The 25,996-nt window shown below is 31.5% G+C and overlaps 1 protein-coding gene across 1 annotated transcript in view; it reads right to left on the bottom strand.

Moving 5' to 3' along the window:
• The window catches only part of LOC143911702 (potassium voltage-gated channel protein Shaw-like), a 183,075-nt gene that overhangs the window by 147,384 nt on the left and 9,695 nt on the right, over nucleotides 1–25,996 (bottom strand). The window lies entirely within an intron of this gene.

Here is a 25,996-nt window from a genome sequence, read left to right as displayed (position 1 = left end):
GTGTTAAATATAATATAGAACTACGTGCAGTATTGGCCATTTTTAAATTTGACATTCGCAATTTAACCCTGTTATATTTTCACTTATCCAGCCGTCAGCTTCTTTGTTGCACAATCTTTCTCATTAAAAATGCCATGAATACGTAACGGGGTGCTTTCAGAGCGTCTTTCAGACCCCACTCTATGAAAGCCACTCGACAAAAATGCGACCGATCTTGTGCACACGTATACAACGGGTCTCTTTGCTCATATTCCTTGTGGAATTTCGGGCTCGAGAAACTCGACAAATATAGTTTATTTTCGAGAGTGCGCTCTGGAACGTCTACATACTGAAAAAGGTTGTAATAATACACCGGAAACGTCGTGAATGTATTAAAAACCGAATTAAGCTAAAACGCTCTTCTTCGTGTAGTGGAGTATGGTATTTGATTTCAGAAGTTTCCTTTGCACGTTATTTTATAAAGTGATTTTCATCATTCGTGTATAATATGTATGAATATCTTACAACACACTTGACAACAATTTGGTACTTGCTTTTGTGTTGAGAATAAATAAAAATATCAACTGGGTACATATTTGATTTTGATTTTTAAATGCTTTTTATTATTACTAAATTATGTTCACAATACATCTTGTATCTATTTTAATAGCTACTAATCTACTGATCATTTTTTATTTTACAATTTTAATTTCATTTTGTTATTAATCAAAGTATTATATTATTCTAACGTTAATGTACAGCATAATAGGAAAAAGAGCTCAAAAACCTATTTACAATTCTTATAAATGCTCATAATATATCTAATAGATAATATTAATTACAGACTCTCTACAGTCGATGATCTAGAGCAGGTCGTGTTCAGGTAATGTGTTTATACTTGAAGGGTATACACATTTTGTTGTAATCACCGAGACTCTTCACAAGTGTGTTAGTATGGTTATTAGTGATTCTATCATATAATCTACTGGTTAGTTTGTTATTAATGTTTGTGACAAACGGAATATTATATATGGCATGCAGTTTTTTCAAGTTAGTATGTATATATGGGTGTTTTATAAATTATTTTTAGGGATTTATGTTGTATTATTTGGAGCTTGGAAAGGTTAGTATTCGAGGCGTTATTCCATACAGGTGAAGCACAGGTTAATTATAGTAATATGAGCGCGTGATATTATTTTATTTTATTTTGAGTTGATAAAGAACTATTGCGATTAAGCATTGGGTATATTGAGGATATACTCCTCATCGTTTTGCATTTCGCTGCCGCAATGTGAGGTGCCCATCTCATTCCTTTATCGAACGTTACTCCTAAATATTTTATTACTGATTGCCATTTCAGGCTTTCCCCAGAGGGGATTTTCAGATCTGAACTTGGCTTATGTTTTCTAACACTAAAGAATATCGAGTGTCTCGTTCTAATAACCGTAGATTTTTATTTACTTAAAATGCTTGTTCGGCAAAGATGATGGGCCCAAGGGGTTTGTCTACATCGCAAGAGGAAACAATAAAATAAAAGGATGTACTTAGAAAAGTTATATAAATCCAACGATTTGTTTTTGAAGTTTTCATGTTCTTAGAGTTTACTATTTAGTTAGAAAGTCGACGATCTAAAGCAACTGAGTACATATGTTTTTTATAGTATGTACTTGTAATATGATTATTAAGATGATATTGAGTGGTTCTGCTTCACTTCAACCATTTTTGACAGATTTAAATGCAATGAAATCTTCTGAAAATGACATATCTCAACTGTATTTGCTTTATTATCTGTGACGGAATGAAATAAAGCAAATAGAGATAAAATAACTATCATATATATACGTATATACGTATGTTTTTCGATGGTAAATTACATTAAAATATTTTAACTTGATAGCAAAAATTTACAAATATCCACGTACATATATGACTGAATTTGTGTTTTTTTTGGCCATTTTCTTAGAATGCGAATCTACAGTTTTCAATTTAGAACCATCGAATTTGGTGTTTAATTCAATTTTATCAATAAAAATTTCATTATATTAATAATATTAGCCGTTATAATTGAAAGTGGCACAAGTCGACTTTTCTTCATTTCGAGAAATATCTTGCAAAACATTAAATATATTTTTTTGCGTTGAACAATATTTTTAAATACTGGTGGCCTGTAATATGTTCCACTTTTCTTCACTTCGAGAATTATTTCGCCAAACATTAAATATAATGTTTTGCGTTTGATACCATTATTAATACGACTATTCTGCTATTCAAAGATTCTGGACAAATCGAATTAAAATAATTGATAACAATTAGTGAATTAAGTCAAACAGAAATAGTGTGTTGGGAACAGAAAATTGGATTAACACCACCTCATATATTGATAAATTGACCTCAAATTCCTTTGAACATTTTATACGAAAAAATCTAATAAAATCTAAAGAAATCCTAATTTTTTAAAATATAACATATGTACTTATGTTAAGCATATAAGATTTAATTATTCTTAAGAAATCCTGATATTGACGTACATAAAATTTTTATCATTTATATATATATATAGGTATATTTTTCTCAATATGAAACGAATTCATTGCGCGGTAAAATAAATGTGCCACTCAAATATCCGACATGAAAAAACCGTATGATATAAAATATTCAAGAATCTTCAGACATTTCATATTGTAATAATTCGGCAATATATATTTATATAATCAAGTTTTCGACCCCAAAATTCGACATTGGAAGCCCACCTACAATGTATGTGGGTACAATCATACATACATACGTAGAATATAATTTCGTATATATACATACATACATACGTATCACATGTTAAGTTATACACTTACGGATATTTCGCATTAGTTTATACAATTTCAACAGTTAATGTAACGGACGCACATGTTTGAGAACCCAACGGTAAGCATTAATGCAAATAGCCAATACAGCACTACAGTTAAGCTCATTTTCCCGAGGGTGAAATGGGAACATTTACAAAGTCCGAATTCTTCATTAGAACAATCGAACCCCTCTCTAAACGTCCTCTGAACGATCCGTTGAAAGGTTCATTTTAAATCACATTATGTAGTTTTTTTTTATATTGTATTTATGTATTTTTTCTGTATGGGAGAATGTGAACAATTTGTTTTCAGTTCACGTTCAGTGAAAACTAACGTCAGTTGAATGAAGTGAATAAAAAAAATTGAAAACTTGATTCGATGTCATCCGCAGAACTTTCATATTCAAATTCAAGCGTGTTTGTATTTAATAAATAAAATATTTTTTTCGCTTACCATGCGTCGTTCTTGTGTTTGACACTATTTATTTAATGTGATACGACTTCAATTTGTCGTGCTGTTTTCTGAGAAAACTCCGAACCATTCAAGATACGTATACGTTTTATTATTAAGAATGAAACGTTTCACAATACAACACAATCAACGTTCGTTGTTTACCAAAAAAAAAATTATTTTTGTATTCAAAGTCGACCATACAAATAGTTTAATATGATATTTCTTTATCCTTATTTATTTTACGATTTAAAGACAAAATTAAGGATCAATTAGTCACAATGTATCTTGAAAATATAATTAAAAACAATATGAACATTTTTTAAAACACCAATAAAACGTCGTTTTTTTTATTTTATTTTCCAACTTTTATATAAATCTTTTTGAAATGTACTTGAAAATAATATTCAACTACATCAAATAACTTTCTGATATCCGTTGGATCATAAGTAATACGTTTATAAAGTTTTGTCTCCAACCAAATGGTGTGAAAATTTACATATCTCAATACGTATACATAAAACAGACAGTCTGCTATTATAACGTACTTATCTTTTAACACAAATCGTATTATATATCAATAATCGTTATTATAATACAAGCAAATAATACCGATATTACTTACTTATATTATAACCGTTTACACACCTATTCTATTAAACATACATACTTATGTATATTTATAACTATATTTGTATGTATATATATATATATATATATATATATATATATATATATATATATATATATATATATATATATATATATATATTTATGTATATATAGAATTGACATTCAAAATGAATGTAGACTTTTGTATATAAATTAATGTTAGAAATGTGACATCTCGCATTCAAAACTGTACTCGTAAACGTCCTCGGCGTCAGATGGTCATGCAAATTGGACCGTTTTCTAACTACATACATATATACATGTACCGAAGTATGTACATAAGATGGTCAGCACGCAGATTCACCGGTTGGGAAGGCCTGAAATTCGTTATCAAAAATCATGAAGTGTGCGTGTCCATCCCCCCTCCGACAGACAGAGTATCATCTGGCGCCGCTCTCTCGGGAAAACTCACCTTTTCCGACTTGCCTCACGGAAAATATGAAATTATTCAAATTTGAAACGTGCCCTCCCGGCTCTCCCTTGACACCCTTTCGGAGCCCCTCCTCGAGGGCACGTAGTTGAAATTTGTACAAAACTTTGTAAATATTGCGTCATCGATGCTTTCAAAGTGTGAAAGTTTTTCGGGGGTGTTGTGTGCGAACGCACAGACCATTTCCGTTCCGTGACTTTTCGCAAACTTTTCCACAAATTTGGAAATCAAACGGTCATCTATGATATTTATATATAAAGTGCATATATATTTTATTTAATTTACAATAGAACGAGATTTTTTTTCTAGAGATTTTAACTGAATAATATCGAATTTTCTGCGAGGTGTAAAATGATCATGGAAAATTAAAAAGTATTCATCAACTTCAAGTCCTAATATTTATATTTATATCCAAATATAATGGTACGCACTGGTGCTTCCAATCCCGGAAGATTACTTCAGCACCGGGATTTCGATGCCAGGAATTTCCAATCCCGGGATCTCGGTGCTAGCACCGGGAATCAAATGTATAACAAAAAAAGAAAAAAATTGTTCAATTGCATATTTTCCTATTTCAAAACCGTTCAATTGCATTTTGCAAACTCTCCCGATGTTTCACGCAAAAAATACTCCTCATATTGGCGCTTTTGTTTTGAGAGTTTGGCTACATTCTTTAAATTTTAGGTTCGCATCCATTTCTAGATTTCTAAGAGTAAATAAAAGACATCCTTTAATGTAATCAAATAAAGTAAAAAAACATCACTTTGATTCATTGATTCGTTTTTTACAAATAGTTTGTACCGTCTAGTAATCATTCATCGACACAAAAGAGTGTGGATAAGAACCCAAATATTGTCAGACGAAAAAATCGAAAGCAAGCTGAAAAGTGGCTAGTAAAAAAGAGAGCTACTAAGTTTCAGTTCGATAGGACGAACGGTGTTCAAAAAATCCCCAAAATACACTGACCTACAGACACACATACGGACACTCACACAGACACACAGACACACGTGAAAACGTGATCAGTGATCGATTCTGAGTTTGAATTAGTCAAAATATCATTGCAGTTGAGCATAAAATCTGCGACACAATACAGGCCGTTGATGCCATTTCGTGAGAACGGCAAGCCGGCGTCAAAACGGGTCAAATAAAACAAATGGACTATGACTGTCATTGCTCATTCCACCATTTTTCATTATATAATGTTGTTTTATGTTTTTTCTTTATTATTTTTGTAAAAATAATATTTAAAAATAAATTTTGCCAGCACCGTAATCCCGGTATTCAGACTAGTTTCAGCACCGGGATTCACGGTACCAGAAAACACCGGGATCCCGGGATTGGAAGCCTTAGTTAGCACACATACATATATTCTTAATAATCACAAACAAATAAAAAATTTCATTCTCAATATTGACTGAATTTTTAAATATGATACTTAGTAAAGTAATTTATTTCTAATATGTATTAGAAACACACTCGTAGTTGTGTATGTTTTTCGAATTAATGTGAGGATTTTTTAAATGTAATAATAATAAATATAAAAGTGGACGTGGGTATATGGCGGAAGCGTCGACCAGTATATGCCACAATTATGTGTTGTGCCTAGAGATATTTAATAAAATAAATACACGTGAACGAGGCACACAACCAATCAGCGTGAAGTGGTCCACGTGGACTAAAACTCTTGGCCAATTAGAGCAACTGCGAATCGTTATGATCAATGGGAGAATTTTAAACATCCGCTCGTGTCGAGGAGACGCGGGGAAGCGGGGTAGTGGGGAATTGGGGGGGGGATGTGGAGCGTCTGACATGTGCTCCTGATATTGAGCACCAGACTTGGAACGGGTGACGTCAGCGTCAGATGCGCTGCGCGAGAGCGTACACACATACAAACATCCACAAAGCCACACACACATTCATTCATTATATTTATCTATAACATACAACATTATTTTAATTCGTGTATCAATTTCATTCCGAAACCACCCGTTAAAATCAACGGGCACAAAACTAGTAAATATATAAACAATCATCAAAATTATATTAAAATATTTATTGTTTTATTATAATGTAATAACGTTAAAATCAAACGAGATATGTATGGTATGTATGTCGCTTACTGAATTTTCATTGTATGCTTTTGATATTTAATTGCATTAGAATTATTAAATACGGTAATGAGTAAAAAATTTGATTAAACGATTTTAAAAATTAATGAAACTTCATTCAAGTTAAATATACATAATTTTACTATGTATTTATGTATATTTTTTAAATACAAAGCTGGTATCAAATAAATATAAAATTAGCACGTAGAACTAAATATATTTTTATAATCAAAATCGAATTTTATTCCATTCAAATTCCAAATAGGAAAATTGATTGAACTTTGACAATGTATTGTATGTACCTATACAATAGACTAGTGGTTTTACCCGGCTTTGCTCTGTATTTTTAATATCTAATATTAAACATTTTATTAAGTTTATTCAAATATACATTTGCTTTTTTATTAATTTGATTTTTTGATAACGTCACGGAATCTACGAACCAAAACTTATACATTTGTACATACAAATTTTCTTTCGAAATTATATTTTAGATATGCAGTTTGTTAAAAGCCCATTTGGGACAGGAATATTAAAATATCACGCCTTTACCAATTAATCAACCTCGTCATAAAATTATTTTAGCCCCGATTTCTAGAAACTGGATATTTTCACGCCAACCCAGAAAATAGCCAATATGACCTGATTATGTCTCAAATGCGGATATCAAACGATAAACACCATGTTAATTCACATTAGCACCCACTTTATATATATTATATATATATATATATATATATATATATATATATATATATATATATATATATATATATATATATATATAATAAAACATGATTAAAACGAACCACGAACCTAACAGTTGATTGTAGGCAATAAACCGCACCACGCACCGTCCCTTTATCATAATATAATCTGAAACGAAAAAGTCACGATACAATCTTCGCCTCTTTGTTCCCACGGAATGAATAATTCCAGCCTCAAATCATGCGTGTTTACCGAGGATACTTTGCACGTGAAATCGGAGATAATCGTTATTCTGGTCGTGTTGTTTTCGCAAATTGAAACGGGGATCAAGCTCGCGTTTCGCAGGATCATCGCGGACTTCCATAGGCAGGGTATGCTTTCAATATTATCCCCTAGAAAGGAGTGTTTGATTGGTGTGTCTCGGTTGTGGCAAATTCGATTTGTCCTCCCCATGATTACGTACTGTTGCGTAAGTAAATTATGACGTGCTTTGGTAGCTATGCCAGTACGCAATCACGCCCCTTAATTCACCGGTTATATTGTGTTATGGAACGTGACATGGAGATACTGCTATGTATGTATGTGTTATCTATGTAGAATATATTATATATTATGCACGTTGCGGAGTCTCTGATGTAGCTTCAATAGTATAATCTGTAATACATATGTACATGTTTGTGTATAGTGTGGTGTCAGAGGAAAATCGAGTGCACTTGTGATGTCAAAAGATTTTCTTGAAGTAAGTGGTTTAATATTGTTTTGGTGTTGGAAAATGTCTTGAAAACTAAAGTTCATTTAAATAAATCGTATAAAAATAGCGTGAATTTTAGTACTTAGTCCGCTTGTATAACTAAGTATCTTTTACACAGTGAGTGGTTCACGTTTTTCTTTGAAAACTGTTATTTTATACGTAAAGGTATCTTCTGCTAGGAATCTAAAATCAACATAATTTATTGAAAGTGTTTCAATACTAAAAGGTTGCAATTTTTTATCAACCTTTTAAATGGGTAACCATGCCCATATAAGGATGAAATATTATTTTTTTTTAGTTTATTTATGCTTGTCTTTCAAATTTTTTTTTCCATGACGTATTGAAGCTTCAAAATATAATACTAATTTAGTTCCTTGAAACGAGAGCCAGTCTGCAATGTTGTGTGTTTAATATTCCATGTTATGTATTAAAAAATAGTTGTTTCTTTTTATTGTGCAAAATTTTCGCTTATTGTGCTTAAAATTTAAATTTTCCAACAATTTTCGCATACTTCAGCGTTGTTTTATAGCGGAAAATTCAATTTATGATATTCAAAATGTGCATAATTCCAACAGTGCTGAATTACACGGTATTAAAAACACTCTCATGCATATATGTATGCACATAACTATTGACTTTCAAACATGTTTTTACATTTAAAATTAACCCTATACAATGTTTTATCACATTTAAATAAGTAAAACTTACTTTACAATTGATTAAAAATTATATTTTATTATGAAAAATTATTAATTTAGATTCAAATAGTTGAAAGCAGAATATAAACCAAAGTAGTCGTAAACATGGACATACATGTACGTACATTTTTATCTGCATAATTATAAATTACTAATGTTTTTACCCGGCTTCGCTCAGTATTTGTAATAAAAACAACTTGACTTAACCACAAACATGGCTTATCTATGTAATAATAAACATTCATTTGTTTTTTATCAAATTTAACGTCACGGATTCTACGAACCAAAACTTACATACATACAAAGTCTCTTTCGAAATTATAAATTACATATAAAGACTTAATTAAAACATGAATGTAAGTAAGTATGTAAGCTTAATGAAAAGTAAGCTTTATGGTAAGAAGCTTATGATAAAATATTTCTTAGGAGCAAAGTTTCGATGAAACTGTATTTGTTTATTATATGTATGTATATCGAAAATAGCGTTCGAGTGATGTGTTTTTAAATTAAAGACTATACAGAAAATCTGATTCATCCGTTGTTATAATTTCCGGATGTCCAATTCTGTTCGAATGGTGTCGGCTACCAGTGATAAAACAAATTTTGATTATCTCATATTAAATTTATCATTGTGCGGTTTCGGTCCGAGGGAATGATGAATAGGAAAACTTGACGTTATTAAATTCAAGCAAAGTTTTCCATACGTTCTCCCGTAGAATCCAACAATAAACTTTTTCAAAAATAAGATTAATCACCTCTGCGAAAAAAAAGCGTGTGACGTGGGCAAAAATTGATGATCAACAACTTCCTTAAAGAATAAAAGTTCTAATGGTTTTAAAAGAACCGTTTATAATGAAAAAAAATAAAAAAGAACGCTCGCAGTCCATACATACATACATATAAAAGTACATATGTTGGAAACAAACGCATATATTGATTTAAATGAAATGTGATCTTTTTCACGTTTCTATATAGCATATGTACGTTATATTATTCATACTAGGGCTTCCAAGCCGATTTAAGCCAAAACCGAAAACCGGCTTTTTTGGCTCGATCAACCGGCTTTTTAAGGTTAAGGCTATTTTATTCATGTTTTTTTCCTCAAAACTAACAATTATAAATTTCAAATTTCTATGAAAGATCAAAAGAAATGTGCATATCCAAACTTTCTTCTTTAATAGGCGTATATTTCTTTGAACAACAAAAAAAGGTACAGCACTCAGCGGTGGCTTTGAGATTGAATTACGGACGAAGTTCAGGTCATAAACCAATAAAATATTATTGAAAGTAGTTTCAATAACCCACACAAGGCCTTTCAAAATTTCGACAAATTGGGTTTTACATACATAATTTGTAGTTTTTGCGTGTTCGGATAAAAAAGTATAGAAAACGTTATCGTAAGTTATTATTAATTAGTTTCCAAAAATTGCAATAGTTCGAAAAGCTTTTGCTGTTCTAAGCTAGAACATACATATTTGTATAAATAACTTTGATAGGTGGAAATATTTCATAATTCATTACGTTTTAGGACACAAATTCATCTCAGCAGTGTTCTTATTCACGATTTCACGACTACAGTTTTTCTACGAAGTAAGACATTATTTTTTTAACATACATATGTTTGTATTCTCGATAGTTGCTTATTTAAATCATTTACCATTTTACTTACGGCTTTGATATATAATACAAATTTTATTATTTGTAATATTTCTAATAATAATATATAATAATGATCTTATGAAAGTTCATAATGTTTATGACTCAATTTAATTTATAAGAAATTATTTTTTCGCATAATATAATATGTATATTTGCAAATTTTTTCGATATAAAAATTTTAAATTTCTGAAACCGGTGAAAGCCGGTCAACCGGCTTTTTATTTGTAAAAAAACCGAAAACCTGCTTTTTCTTTCGGACGGTTTTTTGGAACCCCTATATACATACATACATATAACTAAAATGAGACTTAAATAAAATATAAAACGGCCGAACGAAATAAATTCACTTTATTAGCATCCATTACATCGTTACGCGTATTAACTTTGACGTTATAACCGAACTGGGTTATATATTACCCTTGATATATGGGACAAAAATAAATAGCCACCATTCGTGAACAATTAAACGTTTCAATCGATATGTACATACATATATACTGTATTATTTGAATAAAGTTGTAGATTTTTTTTTTAAAGGAAAAAAGAAAGCACTCTTATTAAATTTCCGCAGATTTCATCAAAGATGAGCGGAAAATCGTCCCAGTTCCGTTACATGGCGGTGTCTCCTTTTTTTCCTCCTTTTTTATATATTCTGAGTGTCAACCGCTTATCCGGGAAGTTTCCTCAACTCCTTAAGTGGTAATGAACGGCACGTCCTTCTAATAAAATTTAAAATTCCGCGCCAAAACGAGGACAACGCCTCGTGCCACGGTTCGCCGCATACTTTATTCAGGGAAGGTGAAACTTTTTTTTTTACACAACCGTCGTAAAATTCAAAGTGCGACGAATCCCACATGAGCCTCTCGCGAAGGTGAAACTATCGTTAGTGTGAAATTAATTTTTCGCAAATTTTGCAATCTCTCCGCCTAGATGGTTGATATTCAACCATGTTTCTTCGGGCAATTAGTGTGTTAATGTTTTAGACGCCGTTTAATGGTGTCAATTACAAGTTTCGCTTTCAATTGAGTGCTTTGGTTTTAAACGGAAAGTCTTTATTTGCCCATAAAACTCTTATTACGATTCTTACAAATACGTATGTGCATATGTATGTATGTACGTCGCCAAGTATTAAGGCAAACCCCAATTATTTTTTATAGATATTGATCAAGGAAAGATTTATTTTATAGACTTCGTTGTAACAAATTGAAAAATAATATTTACTTTAAAATAAAATATATACATATATGTATGCAGGTTATAGGTAATCTAATATATTGTAGCATATTCTAAAAGGAGCCGCCGTTATAATTGGTTTCGAGGATTATCTCTAGGCTAAGTGCAAGTAGGCTAAACAATGGAGACCACCGAATTGGCTTAGTAAGGCACCCGGTCCCTTCTTAGAACTAACAGTGTGATAGTATGGGACTGAGTGCCTTGAATCGTGGGAATGCATATCCGGGTACGTGCCTAAACAATAGGGAAATAACCGGACGTCGACAATGCAGTGAGCGACCTGCCCGTTATAAGCAGGTACTTAGGCGATATCAAGGCATTCTGGACGGAGCACTGCCAGTGCGTGTATCTCCTGAATCACCAATAAATGCTGTGAAGCGACTTTGGCCTTTTCTTTGGATCCTCCACCCACCCCTACGCAACAATATAATTTAGAAAGAGACTTTGTATGTAACTATGTAAGGTTTGGTTGGGAGTATCGAAGATAAATCATTTTTTTTTATGACAACGATATCGATATCGTGGAATATTAATTTTTCGATTCAAATAAATAAAAAAAAATAAATGAATGTTTACTATTAGATAAGCTGTTTATATTACAAATAACTGTATATTATTGCATATTTTAAAATCAAAATAAAATATGTATTCTATGCGGTTTTTATTAGTAATTAGCATATTTTGCTTTCAAGCAGAGTGGTCACGGGCTCGAGTCCCACTAGAGTTCCGTTGCTAGCCAGACTTTGGTTTGTGCTCCAGGTCAATCGTTTCTTATCAGAGATCTCATTTTCATAGAATTCATATTAGAAAAATTGAGTTCAGTTGATGGCTTTCTATGGAAATTAGCTAAAGCAAATCGCAGGACAAAAAACTCGATTCCTCCATTAGATGATGCAGGAATCTCAGTGATGCGTGATTGCGACAAAGCAGAACTATTATCAAAATCCTTCCAAAAACATCACACACTCACACAACATTACAATCACATACCAACGCATAATAAAGTCAACCGGTCCATTAAAATCATCACAAAAACTCCCACTAACAGTACTAAAAATATAAAATTGGTGCATCCGTGTGAAATCCAAAATATAATACGTAATTTAAAAAATAAAAAGGCACCTGGGCGAGATTCAATAGATAACATCACAATCAAACAACTTCCATTTAAAGCTTTAGTCTCACTATCTAAAATATTCAACGCATGTTTACTCACCGGGTATTACTAACAAACTAACCAGTAGATTCTATGAAAGAATCACTAATAACCATACTAACACACTTGTGAAGAGTCTCGGTGATTACAACAAAATGTCTATACCCTTCAGGTATAAACACAGATTACCTAAACACAATCTGCTTTAGGTCATCGACTTTAGATAGTCTTTAATTATTATTATGTATTAGATGTATTATGAACATTTATAAGGATTGTAAATAGGTTTTTGAGCTCTTTTTCCTATTATGCTTTAGATTAACATTAGAATAATATAATACTGTGATTACTAACCAAATTAAATTAAAATTGAAAAATAGAAAATGATCAGTAGATCAGTAGCTATTAAAATAGATATAAGATGTTATGTGAACATAATTTCGTAATAATAAAAAGCATTTAAAAATCAAAATCAAAATAGAATTCATATTCATATTACCTATTTCTCACAATTTTCGAGTTTTCTGTATCTCGAATTTCGCGGATTCGTATGAAAATGATTTTAAAAATGTGAAAATTGGCATCTCCTTTTCTATCTCTCTTGCTTATCTCAAGTTATTTAGCGTCTTAAGATTCGCCAGTTTGATTATAAAATGCTGCAAAAATTTCTCGATAGATGTCACTGTGGATGTTTGTATGAATTCGCATTATATATTAATTGTATGTAGTGATGTATTGATGTATTGATTGATTGTATTGTATCTGCTTAAGTGCACTCGTCACTTTGGAAATAAAAATAAGCATACAAACATATGTACATATGTATGCATGTACATAAACATAATATAAATAGAATTGAATAATAGCCGTTTTATATAACATCTCTATGATACTAAAATTTTCGCGAGTAACTGAGAATTCACGCACATTGCAAAATTTATAGCTTTCAAATTGAACCATAATAAAAATCAACTAGATTCATCCTTTTATTTATTATATAAATTCCATATAAAATTTTTATCGTTTATTTTATCATGTTTTTCTTTTTACTACTTTGGTAGTTATGATTTAAAAAATATATCTCTAATATTGGAGAATGATTACATAAGTTTAGTGTACAAAATATAACATCATATAATATTTTATCTGATAGCCATCAATATAATGTGAATTTTTGTTTTAATAGTATTTTATTATATAACCTATATAATATACATATGTTAGCTTTAATTTTAACCGTTTTATGATGTAATTATTGCCTTATAAATAATACATATTTATCAAATATATATCATAATACATATATTTGTAAGTGGATTTGAAACAAGCGATATTATTCATTTCACAGTTTTACATAGACACGTATACAATAAATTTAATTATTCAATCATCATAATTGAATTTAATTAATACCAATCACATCAAATATGTAATAATGGCAAATTTTGGTCGCCTCTCGTTGTTTATTTAGTATCGATATATGGAGGCTTTACTTGCAATAATAATTGAAAATTATACAGCAATTCATTGTAGCATGAAATTTAAATTTTAAAAATAATTATGTATTTATTCCAGTATCATTTGTACAATATATGATATAATAGTGACCCTCACTTTGCTGAAATTTTTTGATTTTTTTTTTTTGATAATTACACTGAGCAACAAAAAATCACGTTTTTACCGGAGCAGAGATTAATCAATCTTTACTGAGTTTGGCCCATGACCTTTAAAATTTGCTAAATAATTAATTATTCATATTTTAAAGCAAAAATAAATGGCAATCAATAGAAAAAACACTTCACTATTGATTCCAATACTCATTTTTGCCATAACTATATCAAATTTTGAGTTAAAGACGCTAAATCTGTAAAAATTGCGCATTTCATTAAATCAACCAAAATCATTGTCATATTTGTATTCAGTGAGTCAAATTTAGTAAACATTGATTAGTCTTTGCTCTAGTATTTTTTTTTGTTGCTCAATAATATTATGCTCTTGGTGAATGTAATTATTAGAATTTTAATTTGATAATTTCATCATAGAGATGTAGAATAGTGCAAAAAAATTTAGAATTTCAATATAATATTAACTTTTCTATTTCAATATAATATTAACTTTTCTATTTCAATATAATATAATATTCTATTTATATTACCATTACTAACCTATGCTTCACCAGTATGGAGTAACGCCTCGAATACTAACCTTTCCAAGCTCCAAATAATACAAAATAAATCCAATTCATAATACACCCATATATACTAACTTGAAAAAACTGTATGTCATGAATAATATTCCGTTAGTTACATACATTACTAACACACTAACCAGTAGACTTTATGACAGAATCACTAATAACCATGCTAACACACTTGTGAAGAGTCTCGGTGATTACAACAAAATGTTTATACCCTTCAGGTATAAACACAGATTGCCTGAACACCACAATCTGCTTTAGATCATCGACTTTAGAGAGTCTTTAATTAATATTATGTATTAGATGTATTATGAGCATATACAAGAATTATAAATAGGTTTTTGAGCTCTTTTTCCTACTATGCTGTACATTAACATTAGAATAATATAATACTATGATTACAAATAAAATAAAATAAAAATCTTAAAATAGAAAATGATCAGTAGATCAATTGCTATTAAAATAGATATAAGATGTATTTTGAACATAATCTAGTAATAATTAAAAGCATTTAAAAATCAAAATATCTTTATAGACATAGCATAAGAGACTAGCTCTTATAAACTAAATATAAAATTAGCATGTAGAATTAAAAATAAAATATTTAGTAGTAAAATTTTAATTTTATAATCAAAATCGAATCGAATTTTATTATATTCAAATTCTAAATAGGAAAATTAATTGAAATTTTACTATTAATTGACAATTCAATATTAACTTTTCTACATCTTTATAGACATACATAACATAAGAGTAGTACTAGCACTTATTGGAAAATCAGAAACTCTTGCCGAAGTGAGGACCACTCTAATATACATAATTCGCAAAGAGGGTGACTTTTCACATCGCCATAAAAAAGGAATTTTGAGAGCTTTGCAACAGCGCGTGCCATTTTTACCCGACGGTACACCAGACTGGCAATTAATGCGTGCAATTACTCCGCCGAAATGAGCGTCGGATCAAATTAAAAAATATATATAAAAGTGAGGGGGGAAAGGGGTCCATTAGACCAGAACAACCCCCTTCGTCACAGGCCAAGCGAACAGAGCAAGATTAAACGGAGGATTTGGGAGGGGGGTGGGGAAGTGCGTGGTAGCTTCTAATTGTTATCAATCCGTCTGAAACTGGGGTGGGCCGTAAGTAGTGACTGTTTCGCGGTCGCAAGTCACGTCTCGCCAAACGTGACCTAAGAAAATAAACGGTATTTAATTTCTTGTGTCTGCGCTGTGCGTTAATATTCGCCATCCCTTACGTGCCCTGCTGAAATTCTTAATGGTGCCCGTTCCCCTCCCCAGACATAAATATCTTTTGATGTTTCGCCGCAAATAAATGCCCGCAAATAATGTGTATATATATAAAATATATACTGTGTTAGATCCGCGTTGGATCCAATAAAGATGTCTCTTGCAAGTCTTCTCAGGCGCGACTACATACGAGTATAATGGATATGTATTGTAATGAAGGATGTGGTCGTGTTGAGCAAATTTCGTTTGGCTATGTGTGTTTTTCATGTTGCCGTTTTCATTATGATCTGTAGCTTCAATGTCATCAATAATATTACTTTTTTTATTTTTAAATGTCTTTTATTATTACTAAACTATGTATGTATGTTCTTATATCTATTCTAATAGCTACTGATCTACTGATCATTTTCTATTTTACAATTTTAATTTAATTTTGTAAGTAAACATAGTATTTTATTATTCTAATGTTAATGTACAGCAAAATAGGAAAAAGAGCTTAAAAACCTATTTACAATTCTTACAATATTTTATATAAAAATTATCAATAAGTCGAATTTCATTTAAAAAAATGAATCATTGCTCAAAAGTTGTATATTCAACTTATTGCGTTATAAAGTTTTAATTTTGTTCAATTAATTTCATGGTAGCCTCTATACTATACATTGTCAGGGTCGGCTCAAAGGGGCAACAGACTAGGCACGTGCCATGTCGATCGTTTCCTATCAGATTTTGCCAATTTATATGATTTCGTTGTTGAAACGGCTCCATCAAATTGGCAAAAACCATTCTACCCGATATGTCTCAAATATCTGAATTTAATTTATGTACAATATGTAAAAATTCATGTATGTACAAGTCTAAATCCATAAATGTGTGTATTAATTAATTAATTAATATTTAATTCCGTGTTCTACAGCATCTCGAAATTCAGCGATATATGTAATAAAAAATTATATAAAAATAATTCACGTAATAAATAAATAAATTTTCAGCTTGATTTCAGCATTCAGAGGTGTGGAAAGAATCGCGGTCACAACATTTTTGACTATTCCAACTTCCGATTTATTAAATTTAGTCATTTTTTTCTATTTTCATCACATTGATACACGAATTATACTTGAATTTTTTTGTGAAGAGCACACATGCTCTTCTTCACAGAGTAAACTGCCACTTCCGGTTGCCGGATGCTTACTTAATTTTATACATAACTTGGTATTAAGCTTAAACTTCTAGATATGAAATTTCAGTTCAATAAATCAAAAATTTTCTGAGAAAAATATAAAAAACCTTGATTCCCCAGAGTAAAAGTACTACTTCCAGTTCAGATAAAAATATAAGGCTATGAAGATTATTATTTCTATTAAATGTAAAAAAAATTCAGTCCGATTCAGTTAGCGGTTTTGGAGATAATTAAATTCAAAAACTTAAAAAAAGAGCATACCTATAAGGGGAGGTACCATTTCCGGTCAACTTAAAAATTTACGTCGTATCGATAAGAATTTCCGTAACCGATACTAAGCTTCAGTTCGATAGGACTAACGGTGTTCAAAAAATTCCCAAAATACACAGACACACAGACACAGATTTTTACTAGATCATGAAAACCTGATCAGTGATCGATTCTGAGTTCGAATCAGTCAAAATCTCGATTTCGAATTTTCGAATGATCACAAAACTTCATCTATTGTTACTACGTACATAGATAAAGTAATAATCTAACCATATGTGTCGCCTTGGAGTAATTCCTGTCGTGGTACATATGATGTATGTATATTTGACATAAAATGTAGGCAAAGTGTGTTTTTCAAGGTTTACTATGTAAATCAGTGAACGAATGCTATGGTGAATAGGTATTTAACTAACAATGTCTTGTTGAACAGTCCCTTTGATGAATGGTCCTTGATGAATAGTCCGTGCGTGAATCATACTGTGATGAACTAGAAAAGGGAGATATTTGTACATACATTTGTAATGTATACGTACGAACAAATTCAAAACAAAATATACATATGTACGTACATGTTTAATCACATTTATACACATTTCAATAGATTAAATTGGGTTCTAACTAGGTATAAATTGCACTGAATGACATTCATTACTCCATTCTACAAAATATGTAGATCAGCTGTTTGACTCTATTTTTGTGTCGACAATATTTTACCGCATTTAAAATTTGCCACACGTAATTGCAACATACATATGTATATCCATTCGGTAACAAACAATAATGACATTTGGAAACGTATGGTCCGATTGAAATTTACGTCCATATCATGTACTATATGTACATATATGGACCCATTAAAATTAATGCACCATATTTGCGCAAATGTGTTGCAACAAGTAGACAGACGGTTTGTGTTCCCTTTGTGCGTATGTGAGCGCCATGCATATCTAAGGCTTGTCCACAATATGAATGCATTTCAATGCATAGTTGGGTGTGCTAAAAATTGCATTGACTTTCTAGTGTGTTAAAGCGGTGCTATAAATGTTGGCGGTTGTACTAACAATAATTTGAAATGATATCGGAATTATATGTAGTACTAGTGAATAGCCCGATGAAATATCATCGCATGGGTATAAAATTATTATATACTCGTATAAAACTAAAAAAAAAATCTGGAACCAGAACCGTTATTTTTGTAGACTATCATAGATAGTTTTCAATTCTTTATTTGTAATAATTTTCAATTCTTAAAGTTAACGTTAACAAAATGTAATATTTTCCGATTATACACAAACGGTCATTGGCCTCGTAACGTTGAATATTATTATTCCACATAACAAATTAAGTGCATATGCATATGATGTGTATTTACAACACGTATTTTGGGCGAGGATATGGCGTGTGGTGCGGGCTCATGAGAACATTGCGTTTGGATCGGAGGGTCCGAGGTTCGATTCCCGGCGCCCACGGTGAATGAAATCAATTTTTTTCTCGAATATCGTCAAAATATAAATAATTTAAATTATAATTATAATTTAATTGAAAATAAATACATAAAAAAATGGTTCAAAACCTCGCTAAATGAAATTATTAAAATTACGTATTTTTATATGGCGAGAAGGAATATTTCAATTAATGTTTAAAAAAAAAGGCAAAATGAAGAATTGGATTTGGCATGATGTTCGTGACCATTAGCTCAATTTAGACCTATATTCAGGCTATTTGGGGTTATCGGTTCGAGTCGCGACAAAGTCGTCTCGTCGAAAAATAAATTTATCGTATTTATCGATTCATTCATTATGTTCGGCGAGAGACACACACACACACACACACACACACACACACACAGATTACCGTCTATATATATGATGTGCGATCGTTATTTTGGATTTGGAAATATTATATGTACATACATATACGGTATGAAAAAAAACTTTGTTTTTAATTTGAAATTTAAACAGTAATAGTGTAGTTAGACTGCCTTACTTGGATTGGTGAAATTAAAAAAAAAGTAAAAAAATTGTAGTTTACGATCCAAGTCAAAGTAAAATAAGATTGAAAACAGTAGATTTACATACATAGCACACATTCATCAACAATGTATATAATAGAAGATAAGTAAATTTGATTTCAATTTATTAAACATATTGTAGTATATGCTAAAAGGAGCCGCCGTTATAATTGGTTTTCAAGGATTATCTCCAGGCTTAAGTGCTGTCGGCTAGCAATGGAAACCCCTGAATGGTCTTAGTGGTCGGTAACGGCATTCGGTTGCTTCCCACTAGAGTTCTCAGAACTGGCAGCGTGAGACCGTGGGACTGCATATCTGGACTATAACAATAGGTAAACAAACGCGTCAAGGAAGATGCAGTGAGCGACCTGCCTTTTATAAGCAGGTACTTAGGCCATATGAAGGCATTCTGGACGGAGCACTGGCAGTGCGTGGATCTCCTTGATCACCCGATAAATAATATGAAGCGACTTTGGCCTTTTATTTGGATCCTCCACCCACCCCTATGCAACAATATGTCTAATATATGTATGTACATATATACAAGGAAGGCCTATGGCCAGGCGTCTTCGATAAACAATATATAGAGCGATTTAGCACAGCATGATATAAACATCTATTGATAAATTTGACAAACGCTTTTGCATAATTTCAAAAATCAGAAAATTCAAGATATCTTTTCAATAAAAACATGTAAATTGGCAAACTTTGATAGGAAACGATCGATCTTGGAGTTATATACCAAGTTCTGGCCATTAGTACCGTTCCAAGGGTTAAACCCGTGACCATTCTGTTGAAAGCATTACACGCTCACCACTAATATATGTTGCTGGTTTGATGATTTCGTTCTAAAATTGCAATATTCAAATGGAAAATTTCAGCATTCCTAATTCCGATTATTTTTTAAGGTAAAACAATAATCGGAATTAGATATATTTTAAATAAAGATATGTTGTAAAATATAATAGATATATGTATATTGGAATGGATTGGAACATTGTTTGAGTATATACAAATAATATAAATATACCTTTTTATTATTTTTATAGAACAAAATCAGAAAATGCTTAATTTTTACACACAACAATGTATATTAATTGATGATTTTAAATAAAATAAACTGAATACTCACGGGTCAAATTTGTTGCTTTCATTAGTCAAATTTTATACTTAAATATTATTATTTTTTATATATTCTAATCAATAAGCAGTATATTCTTATTCAGTTTAAGATGAATCCAAATTAAAAACATTAAATTTATAGTGAAAATAATTCTTTACATTAAATATTAAATTAAGAAATTTAACTTTTGAAAGTCGTAGTACACTTTCACAAAATTTTAAAGGGCAAAGATGGACCGCAAACTTTCTCAATTCAATTTAAACTTGCGTTTAAAGTATTAATTTGCTATTCCATTATTTATACGTTAAAACTTTGGAATAAATCCTGGAGCTAATGGAAACCGACGAAGGCTAAGCGTGTATAATTCCATACGATCAACTGTACAGTATGAAACTTTTATTATCCGAAACGAACGAGTCCGCTTTATTCGGTTTAAATGAAGCATTAACGTTTGGGCTTGGTCTGAAATTTTACCACAAAGCTAACGAGATACAGGTCAGCTTTCAATGACACAACTCTACAAACCACGTCACGTCGTAGATGCATTCTGAATTAATTAAGCAAATCATCCCACCTTGTAATTCAAGGCAAAAGCTCCCCGCGCGCGAAGACTAAACGACCAAAGCCAAATTAAAACTGACTTTCCAGCTCCATTTTGACTTCCTCATCCGAGTAATGAAATAACGGATGCACACACACACACACACACACGCACACTTAACACATTCACTAGAGAAATTATGACTTTGCCACCCGGTTAGATGACCTTTTGAAGTTTTCCGGATGTCGAGGCCTCGCTTAGAATTCTCTCGGTTTTATGACCCCCGTCGAAACGGAATAAGCTAGGCGTCCGGAAGTTCAGTTTGGTTGTGTATATACATACATATATATGTGTATTATATACGTATGTACATGTCTTCAAATGTTCTCATAGAAGTTTCACCGCAAAACTTGAAACTCGCCTCGGGGCGTACAAGCCTTCGATTGTTCATCAAGTTGTGTGAATATATTTTTTGCGAGCTTTTTCAGCTTTGGTTCTGCGAGTTTCGTAATTCAATTTTGGTCCAGGGGGTGAAAATCGTCGTGTAAAAAATATAATATCGTAGTGTTTATACTTTTGAGAGGTATTAACTAAATGGCCTTAAAGAGGGGCATGTTTCGCGCGTAAACGTCATATAAACAAGGCGAAATGATAAATAGCAATCTAATAATTCATGGAAAGTATCTTTCGGAAAATTTTCCACTCTCTACTTTCAGAAAGGTATGAGAAAATTCTTGTCGCTTTTCATTCGCCGCGACGTAACTTACCCTTTTGCGTGTAAGTTATTTTTTTTAAATTTAATAACGCAGAGCGTTTTCTTTACAACATGAGGCTTGATTCAGAGAAATTTAACGTTTTTTTGAGAAAAATTTTTCGTTTATATTGATTAACTCGTTTTTGAATCTTCTCTGTTCGTATCTGAAAAAAATGTATAATTACAAAAAATAGTAAAAACACTCTATAGTCAAGATATATCCTGTTTGTTGTTGTTTACTTCGCGATAACTATAGAAGCTCTCATTTTTTTTCTTAACATGCGACGAAAAAGCATTGGAAGTGTAGGGAGAAAAAAAATATACATATACCCCATGGACCAAATATCTCCACATCATTTTTATCGAACACTCCAGCGCACTAACAATACAGATAAATATTATTTTTGGCTTAAAAACACCGACTGTAAAAAAATAAATTTCAATGTGAAGGTTTGTTATGTAAACAGTATTATATCGAGCGCAAACATTTTTTCATAGCGTGTTGATTTTATATTTTGAATTTTTTTAAATATTTGCAGGGAAATTTCACTGAGCTGATTTATCGAGCTTGGATTACCTTAATATTAAGAACGTCGACAGCGAGTTTTCCATGTTAATAGCGCTGTTTTATAATGGAAAGTATAAGAAGATGAAATAGTGTTCCATAATAGTTACACCTGAAAGTTTAAAATAATCTTTCAAAGTTTCGACTATAAAAATTATATTAAGGTCTTGTACTTTATTTCATACTTTGACTTTTTACTTTATCTATGTATGTAGTAACAATAGATGAAGTTTTGTGATCATGCGAAAATTCGAACTCGTTTTGTACATATGAACATACATATTTTATGTATGTATATACACTTTGTTTCTTATATTAAAAGTTTTGTTTTAAATGTATTCATTTCATTTAACTTTTGTACAAAGGTGGGTACTTATATATGTATGTAAATTAAAAGCAAAAATTTAAATTTTGGTCTTTTTTTACTCTTCACTGTGGATAGAAGTTGTTTGTTTTTTTTTTTGGTTTCTGACAAATACAGTATCTTGGTGCGAGATTCAGTATATTATGTTCATTTTGATATATAAATATGTACATATATATTCTGCAATTTATCAAAAAAACTTTTTATTACACTTTTTTAATGAATTGTAAATCATCTCATGTAAAACGATGTCCAGTTAAAATCGGTACATAAGCGCCCCGACATAACCACCCCGACATACCGCCCCGACATAACCACCCCGACTTAACCACCCTGACATAACCGCGCGGCGATAAAACCGGGTGCCGACAAAACCGCCTCAGCAAAAAGCACTCGACGATAAAACCATGCCAGAATATATGAAAAAATTAAAACATCAATATCGATTTGGACTTCGAAGTGATTAATATAACTAAAGCATAATCCATTAGTCAACTTAAGCAACGCATCGGGACGCATGCTCTTGTATCCTACGAGTTGTTAAATAAAAATTTAATTAAAATGGTATTGTAGAAATATAACACATATATACATACACCTAATCCTATAATAAGATTAATACCACAAATTTTAAAATGTTTAATAAAAATATATTTATTTTTAATGAGATCACAGTTTTAATTTATCGAAAAACTAAAATACGTAAAATTTATGAAATCAATGTATATATTTATTTATTTTATAAAAGAATTTTAAATAGGTTTTTGAACTATTTTTGCTATTATGCTGTACATTAACATTAAAATAATATAATACTATGATTACTAACAAAATTTAGATTAAAATTGTAAAATAGAAAATGATCAGTAGATCAGTAGCTATTAAAATATATATAAGATTTTGAACATAATTTAGTAATAATAAAATGCATTTAAAAATCAAAATCAATTAATTTTATTATTATAATAAATAAATAATAATAATGACAATAATAAATTAATGACCAATGTGACCTGAAAGGTTGCCTCAATGCATCAAACCAGTTTCACATTGAAAAATAAGAACATTAACAAATTAGAAATCATTCATCTCATTTAAATAAGATAGAATCGTGTTGAATATCGTGAAACTGACCAGCTCAACATGATAATCAAACAGGTCCAAATGCTCATCTATCACTTTGTCAACCTGAAAGGTGGATTATTATTAACTACGTACACTTAGTGTCATTATTGATTTTATAAAACTTCTTAGTTTTTCTTGGCACCGTTTGATGTCAATTTTCTTGGAAATATGTACACTGGGGGGCGACTATTTAATCGGAGAAAGATTTTATTTTGAAGATTCCCACGAAACTCAAAGTCGAAATTGATATTTCATTTTTTTAATTAATTTTGGTCCCCGGGCGCTTTTTCCTGAGGCGATTTTGTTGCCGCGTGGTTATGTCGGGATGGTTATGTCAGGGTGCTTTTTGTCTGTCCGCAATAGTCGAGATACAATATTTATCACATCAAAGTAAATGATTTTGATCTATCTGGTAGGTACAGTCACGAAACGCGTTCGCTTTCAATCGAATTTTTCGGTGAATTCGCACGTGAAATCCGTCACAAAATTTATTATACAAAGCCATATTTCTAAAGGAAAACCTCAATATGCCTTCACACACGTGTGGGACACTTTTGTATGTGTGCGTGTCTTTCCAAAGGGCTTGAATGAAAGCTACTGTAAAGGGGCCTGCGATACAACTCGCCGTTTATCCGCTATCAAGTTTCTATTCGGATAGATCTTTTGTCGGGTAGTTTAAACTTATTATGAAGCTTCAGCTGCCACGATCCGACTAAGACGGGACGTTTTGTAATATGTATAAGCCACCCACTGCCACCCTCATCTTCCCATTGAAGATACACCCCACCCAGCTGTTGGGAAATGATGGATGAGGCTAATTTGTACGTAGAGTATTCCGCAAGCTACATGCCTATGTAACAACGAGCGCATTTCCGATTCACTTTGGGCTAGTGCATGTTTGGTATTTGGATAATCTGTTGGTATTGTTTATAAATTGATCATTTTCCATGTATATTTTGCAGTGTTATCGTAATTGAAGTATTAGAGGTATGTTAGATGAATTGGAATGGATGAGTATTAGAACTAGTTTAAATCTTAGTACATTGTGTTTTGTTTATAAGTTAGATCGTAGGTTATTACCCAAGTACTTTAATGATTATACGATAAGTAATACAGACATAGTTTTTATACTAGAAATAAGGACAAATTGTTTGTAAGTAGAGTAAGAAAAAAGAAGACAGCTGGGGGTGTTTTTCACATGGGTGTGCTCATGTATAATTAAATTAGCTAATAGCTAAAATTATTTAAATAAATAAATAAATTGCAAATTATTTATCAAGATTAAATACTACGTATACGTTTTGTGGGCTTTGAACAGTGCAAGTAGTAGTGTCGATTTATTTATTTTATTTACTAACTGAACCCGTCATGCGTTGCTATGCCACAATAACGCATGCAATTCCCGTTCCCGTTGCGTTCCCATACCCGTTCTCATTCACGTTCCCGTTCCCATTTGTCGGAAAAATGCAGGCAGCGAACACATTTGAAATTATTCAATTTTTTATTTATTTTACCCTAACAACGCAGGTCGTGACGCGAAAGCAATTGAAATTATTGCGTTGCAATTTCACTCATTCCCTTTTTTCCGTTTTTTGCGCGATTTTTTTTACAGTCAGCTTCTTGGACATGCACACGATAAATCCTGAAAGTTGCATCGTAATCGGTTGAGTAGTTTAGGAGCCTATACGAAACAGACAGACAAACAGACATTCATTTTTATATACAACTACATAGCTGAACCCCTGCATGCGTTGCAATGCCATAATAACGCATGCAATTCCCGTTCCCGTTCTCGTTCCCGTTCCCGTTCCCGTTTTCGTTTCCGTTCCCATTTGTCGGAAAAACGCAGGTAGCGAACACATTTGAAATTATTGCGTTGCAATGACACTCATTCCCGTTTTTCCCGTTTCCGTTCCCGTTTTTTTTCACAGTAAT

Source organism: Arctopsyche grandis, chromosome 5 (genome assembly GCF_051622035.1).
Source record: "Arctopsyche grandis isolate Sample6627 chromosome 5, ASM5162203v2, whole genome shotgun sequence".
Lineage (NCBI taxonomy): Eukaryota > Metazoa > Arthropoda > Insecta > Trichoptera > Hydropsychidae > Arctopsyche > Arctopsyche grandis.
This window is presented reverse-complemented; position numbering and strand designations above follow the sequence as displayed.